Source organism: Oncorhynchus masou, chromosome 15 (genome assembly GCF_036934945.1).
Source record: "Oncorhynchus masou masou isolate Uvic2021 chromosome 15, UVic_Omas_1.1, whole genome shotgun sequence".
Taxonomy (NCBI): Eukaryota; Metazoa; Chordata; class Actinopteri; order Salmoniformes; family Salmonidae; genus Oncorhynchus; species Oncorhynchus masou.
In genome coordinates this window covers 17314514-17332147 of record NC_088226.1, presented here as the reverse complement: position 1 = coordinate 17332147, position 17634 = coordinate 17314514, and the positions used below count along the sequence as shown (strand labels likewise).

Genomic DNA, 17634 nt, shown 5'->3' with positions numbered 1-17634 from the left:
AGTGACCTTTTGGTTATTGGCCCAACACTCTTAACCACTAGGCTACCTGCCACTGCATGGGTTTTACCATATTGCTTATTCTTTTTTGATTCCTTCCTGTCTGCAAAGAGGTTGACCCAACTGAACATTTCACACCAGATTTCTATGTTCCATTTGCTGTTTTAAGTACATGATTTCAATATATGTAATATACTTGCAAGCTGAGAAGGCATTTCACACCAGATTTGTTTGTATTGACCTTGGTGAAAATGTGTTTATATGACATTGCAGCACAATATTAATATAATAGTGTATAATAGTGTCTTTTTCAACACATTTTGATGCATACATTTCCAGTGGGGGAAGGGGTATGGTTTGTGGCCCATTATATTCTATACAGCTCTTCGGGAGAGGTTGCCAAGGTCAAAGTAGAGCTATTATCATCCTGCTGATCATACAGTATTTGGAATGAAGAAGGGTCCATTAATAGGGGCTAGGGTCAGCCTGAAACTGAGAGGTATCTGTTGGTTGGGGGCCAATGGTGGGCTTGAAAATGGGCCATTGACAGTTGCTATTTAGAGCTTCTGCTTTCCCTAGCTCCTTCTGTCAATTTACATAATCCCTCTGTCTCTCTTGCACCCCTTTGATAGTTTGATTTGTGATCACCTCTGTAAATCTCTTGTATTTTTACAAAATAATTATCTCAACTATGGCCTATGGATGGAGGGGTACCAGGAGGGAAATGTAAGAGAATACAGATGTGTATTTGAAAATATAGGAAAGTTCCCAATTCCAATACTGTATATGAAGATAATATGTTCCCATTATGCATAAATGTTATGCCTTTTCTATGCATAGTCTTTTATCTTTATTTTGTATGATTTGTATCTGTCTCTCACATACTTTCACACATACCCAATGATTACACTAACATGTACACTCTCAAAGAAAACATAAATAAATACAGATTGATGAGATAGTTAGGAACATTACATTCAAAATACATTTAAACTTTTTGTCAATGTCAAAGGCAATAGCTTAATATCTTTCTACAACCCATGGAGAACAGGGCGCAAGTATTTTTGTGAGACCGTTTGTTTGTAAAGAAAAAAGTTTTTATTCCGAGTTCAGGGGTCAAGAAAAAGGAATCACGTGATAGTGAATGTTGCTCTAAGCCTGCGCTCAAACCATTGATTAATAAAACACCTACACCGTTGGAGCGTTGCGTGGGCTATGAGTTCTTCTCTGTGCACATACTTTGCAACTTTGTGAAATAGTGCAGCCACGCGTTGACTTTGCTCACAACTAACACAGCGTTGCAGCCAGCCCATGTGGAAAACATTGGGCGCATGAGGCATGTTATTGTAAAAGGCTAGCTAGCACATCTATGGGTCTACTGAATCTTGCTAAATTCTAGTGTATCCTGAGACAATTTAGAATTCGTTTCATATGCTAAGGTTTAAACGATAAACATGGACAAAGTCGGTATACACTCTAGAAAGGGGAGAGAGACGATGAAGAGAGTCTCTGAACCAGAGCCTGACTACGAGGAAGAAGTGTTAAAAAGACACAAAAACGCCCAAGCGGTGACTGTTTCAGGCGAAGAAGATGCATCTGTAAAACTTCTTGAATATCTTGTTTTTGGTGCTGAGGATGATCTTGTGGAAAGGCTCGTGGAGGTAGGAATTCATTAGTTACATCTAGGGTGTATTCATTACGCCGGTTCTGTAGCTTAACGTTTCGTCTGTTACAAAACGTTTTGCAAAAACTCCAAACGCTCTTCAACGTGACGTAAAATCTGTTGGGTTCTTAAACGGAAGTTGTAGTTCATTTTAATTTTACGGTTGCCATTCCAATCCGAAACGTCTGTGTAATGAATACACCCCTGATTCCATACAGAATGACCCTGCCTGCCAAGGTTCTCAGTGGATTATGTTGTCACATTGTCAGCATAGCATATATGTAAATCCAATATTGATTTATAGTTAGTTACAATCAGGTACTAGACTAATAATCTCCAGTGTCATATCCGTCTGTCACATATCATTTACTTTTTAGTTTCATTGCAGTCAGTTTTTATCAAATCAATTTCTTGTCAACAGGACAGAGAGGATGGCGGTGCCACACTTCTGGATGATGACGATTCCAGCGAATCCGATGTAGAGAATGAAGCACGGCTGAAGGTTCAGACAACCAGGACAGCAGTGTGGGAGGATGATGATGATGATCTGGAGGAAGAGTTAGTACCTGGGACTGCAACGACGATGTCTTATTGTTTCTTTTCAGCATCATCATGTGCAATGCTTCTCACTTCATGTTACTACATTAGTTGTAGTCGTGTAATCCTAATGTCAATTACATTGATATGTGAATCAAACATTGCTTGTAAGAGCAGTTACCAGTGATATGCATCTTTCTCTTTTGAAGGTGAATTGATATGTATCTAGATACATGGGCTCCAGTATGATACAGAAATTAGTGCTTGACTTGGACTGAAATAGGTTCCAGTACTCATTTTGGGTGCTGATACCGTTTTATATTTAGGTGCAGGAGCGCCACAATACCTTTGAGCTAATATTCTATAAGATGAACAGGAGCTCAAGTAGTAGAACATTTGAGGTGCTGGTACTCTGCTCCGGTGAGTTCCTACCCCAGTCAAGCACTCACTCACAGGAATGACACGTTTCAGTTTGCAACGATTTGGTTTGATGAGAAGAACAAATCAATGCGGTAAGATTTGGTGCTACAACATTTGTTGCATAAACACATTCATTTTCCATTCTAAATTCAAATCTGCTGCTGATGGAGCTCATGGGCTGGGCCTCTCTGAGCTGGATCTGTTCGAGCTGACGTATGTGTGTGTATGTGTGTATGTGTGTGTGTGTGTGTGTGTGTGTGTGTAAATGTCTATGGTGTATTTTGTCACCTGAGCTGAGCCATAAGGAAGTCTAGTGGGCATCTACCAACCCACTATCAGATTAGGGGGCTTTTTTTGTGTAGACAGATTGACAGAAGTGGTAGCAGAAGGTGAATGTTGAACTTTTGTTAAGCCTCGATCACACCTACAGAGTCATTGCTCAAAATGGTACGCAGCATCATCTGGGTGTGTGCAACAAAAGTTCAACATTCACCTTCTGGTGTACCAAAATGCAATGGGGCCGTCGGTGTTGTTGGTCAGCGTGCGAAGCAGCAGCGCACAGTTTGAGTAGGCTACTGACATTGCTTGGGGTTGTGTGGCATGCAAAATTACTTGTAGATCAATGACTGTCAACGCAGTTACATGCTTGTTTTGACGCTGAAGGAGAGTACGCATCAGCTTTCACAAAAGATCGGAGGCATTTTTGGAAGGTAGAAAGAAAGAAAGGAACACGAGCAAAACCTTTTTTTAGTGAACTGACACTTTAAAACGTTTGAATCGATTTTCTGACCGATGCATGGTCCATTCAGATCGATTTGTATCTTACGCATTTGAACCGGGGCCTGATGCGTATCGGTGAGCGGTTACATCCCTAGCAGTTAACGTCACTATGTTTATTCTTCCATGACCTTTCTCTCCCTTTTCTTAAGAGTGGACATGACACACCGGTTCCGTAGAGACCTGACCAAGAGTGACGCAGAGGCCAAGATGTCCAAACAGAAGTTACAGCAGAGGATGAAAGAACAGTAAGTGGATGTTAGTAACACAGCCATGGAGTAAATACCACTGGGATCTGGTGGTTCAAACTCACACTTCCAACTCATTTTTGCCAGGTTCCAAAAAAGCAATGGGTGGAATGCCGTCCTGGGCAGAGTCAAAAGTCAGGAATAAGAATAAGAAAAAAGGTAAACTCACATTTTGGTCATCAACATCTATGGTCCATGTAATATGGTATGAGAGATGCCCCTCACTGATGAGGGGATTTTTATCAATAATGACTAAATGAGGTATACTGCACTATAACTGGCAAGAATTCTACCCTGTCTTGTAGTATTAAATATTGTTTGTTCATTAGGAAGGGGTTATATGGCATGTACCTAGGAAGAAAGGAATGTATGTGGAGATAAGAGAGGACAGGGAGGGCTCCTCCAGAGTTATGGTGTCTGGGGGAGCCTGGAACTGTCAGCTGAGGGGTTGTAAACTGTGGTTAGACTCATGTATGTATGTGCGTAGTTTAGGATGGTAGAAGTAGGAATGTATTTGTGAAAACTTGAGAGCTCTCGCAAATAAATTGGGATCTGATCAATTGTGAGCTGGGAATTCTGTCTGTTTTATTTAAGACCAGAACTTTACAAAATCTGGGTATCAGACAGATAAATATAATTGGAATTTATGAACACTGATTAAATAATTACATGCCACTACTATATCATGATGAGAGGGTATATAGCAGGGTTCCCCCAACTGACTGCCGCGGGCCAAATTTTGATGATTTTATTTCGCCCTCCAAGTTTTCTGAAGTTATTTAAAAAAAAAAAATGTTTTTAAGACTAAAAACACCAAGTCAGCTCCAAGTGATTTAATTTTGGAAATCTGTTCCAAAGTATTCCCACACATAAAAGATACACACTAAGTGTACAAAACATTATGAACACCTACTCTTCATGGTATAGACTGTTTGAAATGATTGCTTTAATAACATTGTATATAAGTTTGGGCTTCTTGCGGTCAATTTGAAGTCTACAAATTATTTGTAATTATGTTCCAGCCCCCTGACCATTCGCTCAATAAAAAATTGGCACGCTGCTGAATCTAGTTTATGATCCCTGGTGTATATAGTATACATTTGTGTCTTTTCAATGAAAGATGTCTATTTTCAAAAACTAAAGATGACTCAGAGGATGAGGATGGAGATGACCTGATGAGGAAGACGGGCAACTTTGTTGGCTCATCCGACAGTCTTCCCAAAGGAATCATACTGGTGAGTTCTGTTCTCCTATCATCTCACCACTACTAAATTTGAGATTAAGTTGGAGTAAAACAACCAGCTCTCTCTCTGACTGCAAATGGGGACTCTAACCAGAGTTCTTTAGAGATTTGGGAGTTATAAAACCATGACATTTTCCAGTATTAGATCATGTGGTTTTCGCAATCGATATCACAATAGTGGGCTCCCGAGTGGCGCAGCGGTCTAAGGTACTGCATCTCAGTGTCACTGCAGTCCCTGGTTCGAATCCAGGCTGTATCACACCCGGCCGTGATTGGGTGTCCCATAGGGCGCCGCACATTTGGCCCAGCGTTGTTCAGGTTTGGCCGGGGTAGGCCATCATTGTAAATAAGAATTTGTTCTTAACTGACATCCATAGTTAAATAAAATAGAGTATTTTCAACCTCATGTTATATTACATTTTATGCTCTCTGTATTTAACTCTCTTGCAGATGAAGAAGTGCCTACACGCCAACAACGACCGGCCAGCTCATCAGCTTCAGTCTTCTCTCAGGCATTCTTGTGGCTGTCATCGTGAGACATGGTATAGGGAACGTCATAAACGGGCTAGTTGGGACTATATGCTTTTAATAATATCCTCCAGGTCTTTTGTTTGACCATACAAACTATACGCCCCCAAAAAATACAAACTCTCAATGGACTACCAAAGTAGCCACCCTTTGCCTTGATGACAGCTTCGCACACTAACAGACAAGTTTGTACTTTAATGAATTACCTTCCACCTCACTCTAAATGTCCCTTCTTCCTCTCCAGGTTGATCGGAAGACCAACCCTAAGATTCAGAGTATTCACCTGGAGAAGTTCCTGGTGCACAAGGCCCAGTTCAGCGTGGATGGGGAGCAGGTGGTGGCCACCAGTTTCAGGAACAAGCTGTTTTACATCTACGACATGATGGCGGGCAAGGTCATCCCAGTCCACACTGTCAGAGGTGAGGAGGAGGAAGCAATGAGGAGTCACTAGAACCCCAAGGCTGTTAGGTAGTAATCTAACCCGTTGGCTGTTAGGTAGTGATCTAACCTGTTGGCTGTGAGGTAGTAATCTAACCCGTTGGCTGTTAGGTAGTAATCTAACCCGTTGGCTGTTAGGTAGTAATCTAACCCGTTGGCTGTTAGGTAGTAATCTAACCCGTTGGCTGTTAGGTAGTAATCTAACCCGTTGGCTGTTAGGTAGGGACATAGCCTTTTATTACTAGGCTTGGGGGGTATTGAGATTGTCAATCCTTCATACTGACCTTGTGCCATCCCAGGATATAAGGCAATACTGGCACTGAACACAAACCTCACCGAGCCTCTGTAAACCGAAGGTTAGCAATGCTAACAAGTACATGTCAAATTTTATACAGTCTCTGACCTAAGTTATTTGCAGGACAGACATCCCCGCTCAAAGTTATACAAAAAAACACTACTCACAATTTGCTGCACACACAAAACAAATATTAGACGGCAAGGCTCTTGATCCGGGAGGGCATTCTCTGCTGTTACCAGGAGAAGCTTGTTTTTTGCAAGAAGCTAACCAGCTATATAACTACTGTAAGTTATCAAACTAAATGCACAACTGCAGAGTATTTAGCACATTTTAGACGGTTCAATTAATAGTTATAAGATATATTTTAATGGAATTTCATGGCGCCGGATATATATTTTATATTTGAGATTCTTTGAAATAGTCACCCTTTGTCTTGATGACAGCTTTGCATACTCTTGGCAGTCTCTCAACCAGCTTTGTGAGGTAGTCACCTAGAATGCATTTCAATTAACAGGTGTGCCCAAATGTTAATTTGTGGAATTTCTTTCCTTAATCTGTTTGAGCCAATCAGTTGTGTTGTGACAAGGATGTGGTGGTATACAAAAGAGACCTATTTGGTAAAAGACCAAGTCCATATTATGACAAGAATAATCAAAGAGAAATGACAGTCCATCATTACTTTAAGACATGAAGGTTAGTCAATCCAGAAAATATCAAGAACTTTGAAAGTTTCTTCAAGTGCAGTCGCAGAAGCCATCAAGCGCTATGATGAAACTGGCTCTCATGAGGACCCCCACAGGAAAGGAAGACCCAGTGTTACCTCTGCTGCAGAGGATAACTTCATTATAGTTAACTGCGCCTTAGATTGCAGCCCAAATAAATGATACCTCACAGAGTTCAAATAACAGACACATCTCAACAACAACTGTTCAGAGGGGACTGTGTGAATCAGGCCTTCATGGTTGAATTTCTGTAATGAAACCACTAGACTTGCTTGGGCCAAGAAACACGAGCAATGGACATTAGACCGGATCAAATCTGTACTTTGGTCTGATGAGTCCAAATTTGAGATTATTGGTTCCAACCGCTGTGTCTTTGAGTCGGAGTAGGTGAACGGATGATCTCCGCATCTGTGGTTCCCACCGTGAAGCATGGAGGTGGCAGTGCTTTGCTAGTGAATGCTGTCAGTGATTTATTTAGAATTCAAGGCATACTTAACCAGCATGGCTACCACAGCATTCTGCAGTGATATGCCATCCCATCTAGTTTGCGCTTAGTGGGACTATCATTTGTTTTTCAACAGGACAATGACCTAACACACCTCCAGGCTGTGTAAGGGCTATTTGACCAAGAAGGAGAGTGATGGAGTGCTGCATCAGATGACCTGGCCTCCACAATCACCCGACCTCAACCCAATTGAGATGGTTTGGGATGATTTGGACCGTAGAGTGAAGGAAAAGCAGCCAACAAGTGCTCAGCATGTGGTAACTCCGTCGGAAAAGCATTCCAGGTGAAGCTGGTTGAGAGAATGCCAAGAGTGTGCAAAGCTGTCAAAGGCGGCAGGGTAGCCTAATGGTTAGAGCGTTGGACTAGTAACCGGAAGGTTGCGAGTTCAAACCCCCGAGCTGACAAGGTACAAATCTGTCCTTCTGCCCCTGAACAGGCAGTTAACCCACTGTTCCCAGGACATCATTGAAAATAAGAATTTGTTCTTAACTGACTTTCCTGGTTAAATAAAGGTAAAATAAAAAAAATAAAAAGGCAAAGGGTGGCTACTTTGAAGAATCAAAAATATATTTCGATTTGTTTACAAATTTTGGGGTTCCTACATGATTCCATATGTTATTTTATAGTTTTGATGTCTTCTCTATTCAACTATGATGAAAATAGTAAAAAATAAAACCCTTGAATGAGTTGGTGTAGGTCGGGGTGCCTTGTAAGAATCCGACAGCGAGTGGATCAGTCCTATTAGCCAACGTGCAATTATTGGATAATAAACTCCGATCAAGACTATCCTACCAACGGGACATTAAAACCTGTCATATCTTGTGTTTCACAAGTCGTGGCTGAACGACGGCATGGATAACATACAGCTGGCTGGGTTTTCCGTGCAAGGGGTGGCAGTCTGTGTCTATTTGTCAACAGCTGGTGCACGAATTCTGATATTAACTAAGTCTCAAAGGTTTAGTTCGCCTGAGGTAGAGTATCTCATGTTAAGCTTTAGACCACACTATTTATTTAGCTGTCTATTTACCGCTACAAACCGATGCTGGCACTAAGATCGCACTCAACGAGCTTTATAAGGCCATAAGCAAACAAGAAAATGCTTATCCAGAGGCGGCGCTCCTAGTGGCCCGGGGACTTTAATGCAGGGAAACTTGAATCCTTTTGACTTCATTTCTACTAGCTTGTGCAACCAGATCGTAAAAAAAAAACTCTGGCCCATCTTTACACCACACACAGAGGCGTGTACAAAGCTCTCCCTCGCCCTCCATTTGGCAAATCTGACCATAATTCAATCCTCCAGATTCCTGCCTACAAGCAAAAACTAAAGCAAGAAGTACCAGTGAATCACTCAATACGGAAGTGGTCAGATGACGCAGATTCTAAGCGTTGGGACTGTTTTGCTAGCACAGACTAGAATATGTTTTGGGATTCTTCCGATGGCATTGAGTACACAACATCAGTCACTGGCTTCATCAATAAGTGCATCGATGATGTCGTCCACACAGTAACCGTACGTACTGTGGCGGTTTCGGCGCCATAATCTGGTAAGGCAGGGTTGACACATACAAACACACACCACCAGTCCATGGGAAGGGTTAACACGGTTTATTTTTTCAGGTACCTGTAGGGTTCCTGATATACAAAACTCAATCAAAGTAAATACGTTTTCACCAGTGAAAGGTCCTCCACTCTTGGTCTTTGGGGTTCACTCCTTGTTGAAATCTCCAGTTCCATTATTCCGGTAAACCACTTCCTCCACCGTATGCTCAGTCTCTCCAATATCCGCCTCCTCGTTCACCTGCCTGGGTCAAAGGAAAGACAAAGAAACAAACCCAGGGCGCGGTTAAGTAGAGGCCCATGATTGGATTTATCTGTCTGCCGTTTAGTCTCTAATTACAACTGGAGACAGGTGTGGCTGTTCTACTGCAGTCTGGCAGTTTGCCCTGAGCTGTCCATGGTCCTGGCAGCCAGAAAACAAAGAAACCTTGCAGGCACATAACGTCCATCCACCACACAACCCCTGAAACCGCTACAGTACATAAGCCAAGGATTACAGGCAACATCCGGACTGAGCTAAAGGGTAGAGCTGTCACTTTCAAGGAGTGGGACTCTAACCCAGACGTTTATAATAAATCCTGCTCTGCCCTGCTCCAAACCATCAAACAGCAAAAAGTCAATACAGGACTAATATTGAATCTTACTACACTGGCTTTGACGCTCGTCGGATGTGGCAGTGCTTGCAAACTATTACGGACTACAAAGGGAAGCACAGCCGCGAGCTGCCCAGTGACACAAGCGAACCAGACAAGCTAAATGACTTCTATGCGCGCTTCAAGGCAAGCAAAACTGAAGCATGCAAGAGAGTACCAGCTGTTCCGGACGACTGTGTGATCACGCTCTCCGCAGCTGATGTGAGTAAGACCTTTAAACATGTCAACATTCACAAGGCCGCAGGGCCAGAAGGATTACGAGGATGTGAACTCCGAGCATGCGCTGACCAACTTGCAAGTGTCTTCACTGATATTTTCAACCAGTCCCTGACCAACATGTTTCAAGCAGGCCACCATAGTTCCTGTGCCCAAGAACACCAAGGTAATCTCTGTAGCCATGCAGTGTTTTGAAAGGCTGGTCATGGCTCACATCAACAGCATCCTCCCGGATACCCTAGACCCACTCCAATTCACATACCATCCTAACAGATCCACGGATGACGCACTCTCTGTTGCACTCCTCACGGCTCTTTCCCACCTGGACAAAAGTAATGTTAGAATGCTATTCATTGACGACAGCTCAGCGTTCAACACCATATTGCCCTCATCACTAAGCTAAGGACCCTGGGCCTAAACACCTCCCTCTGCAACTGGATCCTGGACTTCCTGACGGGCCTCCCCCAGGTGGTAAGGGTAGGTAACAACAGATCCGCCACGCTGATCCTTGAGGGGCGCGTGCTCAGTCCCCTCGTGTACTCTCTGTTCACCCATGACTGCATGGCCAAGCACGACTCCAACAACAACATTAAGTTTGCAGACGACACAACGTTGGTAGGCCTGATCACCGACAACGATGAGACTGCCTATAGAGAAGTCGCCAGAGACCTGGCAGTGTGGTGCCAGGATAACAACCTCTCCCTCAACGTGATCAAGACAAAGGAGATGATTGTGTACTACAGGAAAAGGAGGATTGAGTACGCCCCCATTCTTATCGACGGGGCTGTAAGTGAAGCAGGTTGAGAGCTTCAAGTTCCTTGGTGTCCACATCACCAACGAACTGTCATGGTCCAAACACACCAAGACAGAGGGCACGACAAAACCTATTCCCCCTCAGGAGACTGAAAAGATTTGGCATTGGTCTTCAGATCCTCGAAGTTTTACAGCCGCCTGGTATGGCAAACTGCTCAGCCTCCGACCGCAAGGGACTACAAAGGTTAGTGTTTACAGCCCAGTACGTCACTGGAGCCAATCTTCCTGCCATCCAGGACCTTACCTGGGAGCATGAGCTGTTTTCTGTTTTCCATGAGTTTGCTTACACCTCCAGCACCCATGGAAAGTACCTGGATGTGCGTATGTTCTTCAGCTTTTGTACATATTACCTCAACAAACCTGGGTCCCGCACATTGACTCTGTACTGGTATCCCCTGTGTTTAGCCTCGTTATGTTATTTTATCGTTGCTCTTTAATTATTTGGAATTTTTCTATTTTATTTGTTGATTTGAGGGAACACTTTTTCTTAACTGCCTTGTTGGTTAAGGGCTTGTAAAGTAAGCAATTCACTGCAAGGTCTACACCTGTTGTATTCGGTGCATGTGACAAATAACATTTTATTTTATTTATCTAGCTGGCAAACATTTAGTTGTGTAACAAGGGGGATACCTAGTCAGTTGTACAACTGAACGTATTCAACTGAAATGTGTCTTACGCATTTAACCCAACCCCTTTTAATTCCGAGAGGTGCGGGGTGCTGCCTTAATCGGCATCAACGGCGCCTGGGGAACAGTGGGTTAACTGCCTTACTCGGGGGCAGAACGACAGATTTTTGCCTTGTCAGCTCGGGGATTCGATCCAGCAACCTTTCAGTTACTGGCCCAACTCTCCTACCTGCCAGGCTACCTGCCGCCCCTAGATCACCTGGCATGTGGTGCAAAACATTGAGTGACTCACAAGGCTCCAGTCTCTCATCGGTGTGCTTGTAAACCATACACCATGTGACTGGGAACTACCGGTATGCTTCATAATGAATTATTATGTGACCGGGGGAAATGAAGAATGGGAACTGCTTTATCTCCTAACGTATTGCTCAAATGGCCTGCAGGTATTTACTTAAAAAGTAGCTACAAATATTAAAATGTATAAAAAATAAAGTTTCTACTGTATTGACGGTATACCGCCCAAGCCTAGTTGTTACCGAGCAAATTATTGTGTTCTGTGATTGGCTTAAAGATAAAATCACTGTATATTCTCAGCCAGACTGTTATTTTTTTTAAAATGGGTAGTGGGTGAGTGACTGGTTGTGTGATTGAGTGCAGTACCAAATATTGTTGTCACTTAGGTCTGACGGAACAGAGAGTGAAAGAGTTCGAAGTCTCCCCTGATGGAGAATCCCTCCTTCTCACTGGCACCTCCGGATACCTCCACGTGTTAACAATGAAGGTAGGTGATTGTAGATGGCAAATACCTGGTATACCATGCAACCAAAATGGATCAAAACACAAGACTCCGTTTTGGATCCGGTGCAAACATGCATTGCATAAATGTCTGTATATTCTCACTGTTGTTTTTTCAGACTAAGGAGGTAGTGAACAGCATGAAGATCAACGGAAACATCGCAGGAGTGGCTTTCTCCCACGACGGCAGCAAAGTCTTCACCAACTCTGGTGGGTTTTTACTCTGGTCTAAAAAGACACACAGACTAGCATCCCAATCACATCCTAAAACCTTTTTTAGTTGATTTTAGTTATAGCTGCAATATGTGACTTTTTGGGCGAGCTGACCAAATTCACATAGAAATGTGAATTATAGATCTGTCATTCTCTTTGGAAGCAGTAGATTTGTTGTATGTGCGATATTTCTATGATTTTACTTTTGTACAGCTTCAAACAAGCTTCAAACAATATTTTTGTTTATGGAAAATATATTTAACAGAGATGGTACAATGATTCTCAGTGGTCCTAGTCGGTCACCAAACATTTCTGTAAAAAAACAACAACGATAAGTCCTTGTGTTCCTATTATTTTGCATTTGTTTTGTGCTGTTGGTGGTCGGTACACTTAATTCAGCAGCCCTAACACTGGGAAGGCAAAGTGTTCCCATTTTGAAAAATATCATTTGTCTGAAGGTAGAACTCCACTTACCCGGCAGGCCCAAAGATCAAATCAAGTGCACCTACAGGCCTACCTCTGGCCAATCAGATAGCTCAGATCACTGTGTATGCACAGTTTCCTCAAGCCAGAGACTGTAAAAAGAAGCCTCGAGTGCACAGCAAAGTTGATACTGAGATTTCATAACTTTTAAAACCATGACTGTTTTTTATCAGTAAGTTCATGTTGAAGTTGTTATTCAGCACTGTCAATGCGCATTCTCCCTACATCCACTCACACTGCAAGCAGTATAGCAAAGTGTTATTAGCGGTGTGCCTCTTTTTTTATATAGAGTAATATTTCACTAACTGGCCATGGGATAAACAACATGAATTGGTGCATGAGGCAGAAATGAGTTTCGCCGCTGCTCTCTCCTTCCCCTCAGACTGACCATCAGATGCAGGCCATCAGTCCAGTAAAATAAATAAAAGCAAATGATTATGCTCACTCAGCTGTGCCTCAAGTAATACAGCAAATGATCTATTACCAGTGTGATCATATACCTACAATTTTGAAATATAATTTCAAAATGGTCTGAGAAGAACAACATTAGCAGATGCAATTCAAGCATAGCCAATATGCAGTGATAAAGTATTGGGCATATATTATTTTGACCTTTTATAAAACTAGGCAAGTCAGTTAAGAACACATTTTCAATGACGGCCTAGGAACAGTGGGTTAACTGCCTTGTTCAGAACGACAGATTTTTACCTTGTCTGCTCGTGGATTTGATCTGGCAACTTTTCGGTTACTAGTCCAACGATCTAACCACTAGGCTACCTGCCGCCCCAAAATATAGCCTACTACAAACCTAATTGCTACAGAACAGTTTTTAATAGGTTAATGGTTCAGGCTTTTGTTTGTTGTCATGTTTAAAAATATAATGTATTTTGACTCAAGGTAACCACTGCCCTGGCGATCACTGCTTGTTTTGTCACAAACTGAAATTAGGCGAACTATTAGCATTTTAGCAAAAATAAATGGCAGATTGAGTTCTGCATATTGCACCTTTAAAGCTGTACATGGGTACCTGTATGTACTAAACCTTTTTGATGTTGCAGAGGAGGGTGAGGTGTATATATGGGACATGAGGAGCAGTAAATGCCTGAACAGGTTCACAGATGATGGCTGTGTGAGTGGGACCTCCATAGCTGCATCCAAGAACGGACAGTATCTGGCCTGCGGGTGAGTCAGCCATTTTGTTTTCAACATTTTTTGCCTCGTTTTGTGACATAAGGTTGTTGGTGGGTAGCTCATTTATTCATTCAACCATTTCCTTGCTGGTATGATTCAGCAGCGATTGTGATCAAACCATTGCAATGTATTGTCCTGTTTGTCTTGCTTCAGATGTCTTTTTTTGTTTGTTTTTATGTATGATTCTGCCACAAAACCTTCAGGATAGTTGGGTCGTTCCACCAATTAAGTGTATTTTTTTTAAGAAGTGTAATAAATGTTAACATTCTGTCATAAAGAGCACGTTCAACTTAATAAAAAACATGTTTTCCCACTTTAAGCGTTTAAATAAAACAATTATAGTTAGTGCCAAATAAAGTAACAGGGTAGACGATTTCATCTTTAATCAGCCGTACATTTCCTCGTGACAGGGGGAATGGAATCTTGTTTTGTGCAACAGGAAGTGTTCATTAAATGCAAGCTTCACAGAAGAACATTAGTTAACATGTCTAGCCTGTCTATCCATGGGTAACAGGGTTGACATGTTATGCTCGATCCACTCAGCTTTCCACCACAAAACACCAGAAACTGGCCAAATAGAGTAGAACCATCTCACCTGCTTTTATTCTGATTTGACTATTAGGTGTTCTATGTTTTTTTTTTTTTGGGGGGGGTATTTTAAAAGGAATAGTTTCACTATATTAAAACGAGAATTCGGTTCAAGTATCATGGTTGATCTTAAAATGAAGGACATATGTAAATTAATCACATTAAATAAATTATCTTCAGAAGGATAACAAAATAGTGTTGTAGAATGATGGTGAAACTTGAAGAAATGTTTGGGTTAAGTGGGTTAAAATCTTCCTAGAGGTGACACATGGTTGGCGGAGGGACATGTCAAAATGCAGAATTGGCCAGTCTCTCTCTTTCTCACACACACCTAATGTTGTCTTTGTCATCATTACAGCTGCACCTGGTCTCTTGTAAATAAGAGGTTTTATCGCAGCATGACTTGGGTAGTAATAAAGTTTGAATTGATTTAAAGTGAAGTAAAACCATGTCACTCTTTCACTGTCATCATGTGTCATGTGTCTAACCTTCTTATTTCAGGTTCATATCCCCAGCTTCACAGTGTTCTCCAACTTCCCCATGTTCCAGAGGAAAACCATATACAGAGCCCACCGACCTGGACTTCTCCCCAAACAGTGGCTTCTTCTCCCTGGCCAACAACAAGGGCCATGCCCCTCTCTTCAGGTGAGTCGTCTCTTGTTTTTCCTTTTTTTGTGTGTATATTTTTCTCGGACTGCAGAAAATAAAAACATCATCATTGATACAAATAAATATCAGAATTATAATTTGGTTTATTTTTCTCAACTACATTTCAGGTTGTTGCATTACAAAAACTTTTGATGAAGAGCATCCCAAGCAGGCTGGTAATCAACATCAAGACACCGAGCTCCCTCAATTACAACTACCATTGTCTTCAAGAAGATATTTTACAATGAAAAGGACTTGAATTGAGATATCGGTTATGCTTATTACATCTATGAAAGTGTCACAGCAAGATACCATGTCTTCGTTATCCTGTTTTTTTCTCCCCTTCAAATTTGAGTAATTACATTTTTTTTAAGTGTTCTGTTTTCAAAATGCACATCCTGTATATTTCTGTCTACTTTAGGTTTTACAAATGTTTGTCTTAATGGATAAAATACAACTTCATTTCCTTGATACTTGGCTATTTGTTTTCTTTCTGTTTCTAGATATCTTGGCGAACAATAACATGATAGATTGACTATAATGCTTAAACTAGTATAGAAAAGCTGTCAAACTTATGCACTATAGCCTCATTAGTCTGTTCTCTGTTGCCCTGAGAATCTGTTTGCTACCACTGTGAATTCCATCTTGACCAAAGCTGATAGTGTTAATTCCGCATTTTGTTGTTACAGCCTAAACTCTAAATGGATTTTTTTTCTCTCGCCAATCTACACAATACCCCATAATGACAAAGTGAAAACATGTTTTTGAAATGTTTGCAAATGTATTGAAAAGGCAGCATTCCAACACCTACATTTCTCATTAGTAAAAGCACTGTGTCCTCCCCAAGGCGTCGTTGTCGTTTGTATCTGCATTCAGCCAAATCATATCTCCCGTGTTTAAGTGTGTTTTTATCACATTTATTGTTTTGGTCTGTCCTGAGGTATTTCTGTAATATAATAGGCTGGAGAAATGTCTTTATGATGAATGAACCTTAACACCAAACAAACAAAAGTGTTTTCCCCTGTAGTCCCCCTAATGCAGAAACTAACAAACTATAACGGGTGGGAAGTACTGAAACAAATCATGAGCCTCATCAGCATTTTACTTTGTTTTTGTTCTCATGTGGGTGTCTTTGAGAGTCAATAAATATATTTGCCCTGCATGTCAGACATGGAACGTAGCTGCAATTGTGAAATGAATGGTAATTTGTGTAAATATAGGTTTAGGATCAACACAGATCCTGTCTATTCTCTGGTCTGTCTGACTAATTTACAGATTGCGATTTCAGCAGCAGGTTGCAGCTGTGTAGTTGGTGAATCTCTGAAAATAATCATAAACTCCTTGATCTGTCTCTTATGAATATATGCGCTAGTAACAAAATTATCTACAGTATTTAGCAATATCGTCTTACACAGTATGTCTCTTTTTCACACGCATGTTAGAAATACAGTGCCTTTAAAAAGTATTCACACCCCTTGACTTTTTCCACATTTTGTTGTTTTACAAAGTGGGATTAAAAATGATTTAATTGTCATATTTTGTTAATGATTTACACAAAATATACTCTAACTGGCACAAAAAGTCTACTTTTTTATATTAATGGAAAATAAAATACTAATATATTTTGATTAGGTAAGTATTCAACCCCCTGAGTCGATGCATGTTAGAATCAACTTTGGCAGCGATTACAGCTCTGAGTCTTTTTGGGTAAGTCTCTAAGAGCTTTACAAACCAGGATTGTACAATATTTGCCCATTTATTCTTTTAAAAATTATTCAAGCTTTGTCAAGTTGGTTGTTGATCATTGCTAGATATCATTTTTCAAGTCTTGCCATAGAAGATGTTCCTAATGTTTGGTATACTCAGTGTATATTTGGCCTTGTGTTTCAGGTTCCTGGTCTTCCTGAAAGGTGGATTTGTCTCCCAGTGTCTGTTGGAAAGCAGACTGAACCAGGTTCTCCTTTAGGACTTTGCCTGTGCTTAGCCCTATTCTTTTTCTTTTTATCCTTAAAAAAACTCCCTACTCCCTGCCTATGACAAGCATACCCATAACATGATGCAGCCACCACCATGCTTGAAAATATGAAGTGTGACTCAGTGATGCATTGTGTTGGATTTGCCCCAAACACAACACTTGGTATTCAGGACATAAAGTTAATTTCTTTGCCACATTATTTTACAGTATCACTTTAGTGCCTTATTGAAAACAGAATACATGTTTTGGAATATTTGTATTCTGTACAGGCTTCCTTCTTTTCACTCTGTCATTTAGGTTAGTATTGTGGAGTAACCACAATGTTGTTGATCCATCTTCCAGTTTTCTCCTATCACATCCATTTAACTCTTCACTGCTTTAAATCACCATTGGCCTCATGATCAAATCCTTCCTTCCTCTCTGTCAACTGAGTTAGGAAGGACACCTTTATCTTCATTGTGACTGGGTGTATTGATACCGCATCCAAAGTGTAATTAATA

The 17634-nt window shown here is 41.2% G+C and overlaps 1 pseudogene; it reads left to right on the top strand.

Annotated features, from left to right (window-relative positions):
- The first annotated feature begins 1210 nt into the window (after positions 1–1210).
- On the top strand, positions 1211–15630 carry LOC135555785 (U3 small nucleolar RNA-associated protein 18 homolog; annotated as a pseudogene).
- The last annotated feature ends 2004 nt before the right edge of the window (positions 15631–17634 follow it).